This window comes from Melitaea cinxia, chromosome 7 (assembly GCF_905220565.1).
Source record: "Melitaea cinxia chromosome 7, ilMelCinx1.1, whole genome shotgun sequence".
NCBI classification, from domain to species: Eukaryota; Metazoa; Arthropoda; class Insecta; order Lepidoptera; family Nymphalidae; genus Melitaea; species Melitaea cinxia.
In genome coordinates this window covers 7,353,504-7,357,080 of record NC_059400.1, presented here as the reverse complement: position 1 = coordinate 7,357,080, position 3,577 = coordinate 7,353,504, and the positions used below count along the sequence as shown (strand labels likewise).

General features: G+C 31.5%; 1 long non-coding RNA gene across 1 annotated transcript; it reads right to left on the bottom strand.

The window, feature by feature from the left end:
• Positions 1-225: 225 nt before the first annotated feature.
• On the bottom strand, positions 226-2,883 carry LOC123655299. Its single transcript, XR_006743376.1, has 2 exons — positions 2,798-2,883; positions 226-585 (listed from the first exon to the last, which is right to left on the bottom strand). It is a non-coding gene; the product is annotated as an uncharacterized LOC123655299 (long non-coding RNA).
• Between the last annotated feature and the right edge of the window lie 694 nt (positions 2,884-3,577).

Genomic DNA, 3,577 nt, shown 5'->3' with positions numbered 1-3,577 from the left:
ATTTTTGAATCACAAAAATAATTAACGCCCAACGAAATGGGCACGAGTCGGCTAGTATAATATATAGAACTAACTGTCGCATATTTTTAATACAAAAAGAAAACAAAGTTTCTGGATTCGAGACCTTATTATAATAAATTCTAAACATAAGAAGTCTTTCACTTTATTGAAAACCTGTAATAATAAAATATTAGTAAATTTTATAAATTAGGTATCAAGAAAAACTTTTCGCTTCAATTTATTTATTCATTTAATCTCTCATCCATTGTGACGTCGCTAACTAAACTAACCCTGCAAACGAATCTTTTACTGACCAATATACCCTACGGAATGCTCCGCATTATCCCGCTTTACTCCGCTTCGTGCGTTCCGCTTAGCTCCTCGACTCCGTTGGGGAAGCGTATTCAATATTCATATATATGTTCTTTGAAAGTTCGATCAATTCTGCTTTGCCCCATTTACACTGCTTCTAGATGATGCGGTATGGAGATTTCGAGCACTGTGATTAGTCAATTCACGGTATACTCCGCTCCACTCCGCGCAACTTCGCGTCAGTGGAAACGCACTCTAAAAACATCTCCATGGCTTTAAACAAACATTTAGCATGAGCAGGAGCCGAACTTGTAATTTGCAATATAGTGAGTAAATCTTGCATTATCTCATGTCAAAAATAAACTTTTTAGTATCAATAAAATAATAATAGCATTAATAAAGATTACAAAACAATTAATGGATACAGGAGACTTTATAATTTTATCTGCTGAAGTTTTATGTCATAACAAGGGAGGTCTTTTAAAGAACCAAGTCGCCCTGAGTCGACATTATATAAAACTTTTTTATGATACATACGACTGTAAAGATTATTCAGCTAATAAAAAAGTATATTTAAAACGATTTTTTCCTTTGTTTAATTTTCTTAGATGTCTGGTAATTAATTTGACATATAGTATAATTAATATTAGCCGAGCTGCACAGTTTTACTTACTAAACTTAGTGGTAATAGGTTGATTTATGAAACATAATGAGTGGACGGGTGGACATTTGTTACTGTTTCTTTTAAAAACTGTCATATTTGTTATATATAGCTACTTATTGTTATAAAGTTTACGGAAGATCGCGAATAAATTTAATTAATAATAACTGAGTAAATAAATAAATAAATGAACGTCTTACCGCAGATGAAAATTATTTAACTTTCATCATAATCAGTTTACGACTTTCGGAGATTAATGTGATATAATATACAAACAAACAAAATTATACATTTTTTAAATTATTCTATAACAAAATTATTGCATATTTACGTATATACGTTATATTTGCCATTTTATTATACATTTAACCAGTTACATTTTTGTATAACACTTCAAAGTCGAATAAGATATAAAACATATATACTACATTAGTCAAAACAAAAGGCAATCTAGTATACCTAAGGAAAGGACAGTGAGTCACAAATTAAAGTCATCGCTGGGAGGGTAATTGCGTATTCCAGCGCGCGTTTCTTCGCAGGTGGTCTCGAGGAATTTTACTCTACCGAGTGCCATAATTTTAGTTCAAGATCTTAATAACCAATGTTTAACGGCGACGCTGAAATTGTTTCTAGTAAAATGAGAAACCGTCAGTAAAGCTGTATTTAAACAAAGGAAATAAATTTGGCACATTTCACATAAATTATACTTTACTTTACTTATCTCTAATATTATAAATAATATAAGTTTGTTAATGTTTTCGTTCAAAATAGATGGACTCTGATACCATCGAACTGATACTAACAATTCTCACATCAATATCACACATAGGTATATTACATTAGGCTGTAAAACTAGACTGTATAGTAACGTCTTATAAACGTTTATATTAGTTTATTCAGTACATTATAAGTAAATTTTTTGTTTTAGTATTACCAACTATTATTAGGCTTATAGCCGAGTCTATAAAATCATATTCCAATCTTTAAGGTTTTCATAATTAGGTAAAGACTTTATGTATGTCAGTAGGTACCCTACTTTAGGAAACAAAAACCGAATTTTGGATTATTGGCTTAGCTGATTTTCAATCATAATAATAAATTATTCAGGTGCAGTTGTTATTTTATTGATTGTAAAACTTAAATAAATACTATAAAAATGGAATAAACTACTCAGGACAACGTATAAAAGGGTTCAAAAGTAAAATATTAAGATTTAAAATTTTATTAAATAACGAATACTAAAAGCCTGCAACGGATAAACATCTAAAACATGAAGAACATCTGCGTCCCGGGAAACTAAAGGATTACGGACGAGACTTCACGTACGAAACGATAACAATGGGCGCTCTTCTTTTTAACATGAATACCGTAGATTTGTGACAAAATACAAACAATAACAGCCAGGCGAAAGATACGAGAGACGAACATTTCGCGCCGCCCTAGTCGTAAAATTAAATGAAAAAGGGCACCCGAATACAGCTCGGTTTGGGTCGCCGTTGATCACGTAGGGATATGAAAAATCGTATAGGTTTACGTCTGCCAGGTATTTCGTAAGATATTGCTCGGCGCGGCTACCTACTGTGAGACCTCTTCGGCTTTAATTGAAGACTTCGTTTTAAGTTGTAAAAGCTTGAGTAAAATCGATTTTAATATGTGACCTTTAAACGGAAATTAATTAACGAAATTCACACGAGAACTTTAGTGTTTAGTAACTTTCGTAATTATATAAATGAGAGATTTCGTTTAATATCTTTAACAGAAGAAAGTTGCTTCGAAATAGACTAAAATATGAAACATGATAATTAATTGAATTTCTATACTCACACGTAATCGCTTAGAATCTTTGTAAGTGAACAAAGCTGGGGAAAATAACGTCAGATAATACGACTGCCAATTAAATTTTCCAGCGTAACAGTACTTCAGGTACATACGCATCTCAAGCGAATCGATTTTCACTCGACGATACCGAGTGTACGTTGGAATCGAATAGTGACAGTGCTACGGATATTAACCACTCCATGGCTAATTGTTCCCTGTTCGATTATCGAACAACTGTCAACGGACATTGAAAGGTTGACGCCTGAATTGACGTGAAGTGAGGTTCAACTTTATTAATCAAATTTAATTGTTAGTGTAAAAATAAATAATTTACTTATTAGATAATAATAAAAACAGCTTAGAAAAAAAATCTTCACTGTAAATAATTACTTATAAAATGAAAAAGTAAAACTCACTTTGCCAATTACCTACCATCGTTCTCTGCGTTTCATTTTCGTTATGCTTAACTAGCGTTTTAATATTTTGTGTAATTCCTTTTACGTTAAATTTGACGTGTTTACTATGGAAGATTACACGTTACAAACACTATGCTATATATCTTAAGAGCAACCAATAACAGTAACTGTCAGTGTCAGTAAAACAGTGATAAAAATACTGAATATCTTAGTACCGTTTAACTAGTGCTATGAATAATCAACATATAAATAAGAACCAACGAATCGATTAACTTCACCGAGTAATAATGTTTTTACTATGTTTGCTTTAGAGATCAAATGTGCTAAAAATAAAAACAAATTACGTAAAATGTATGCTATAGTTAAATAC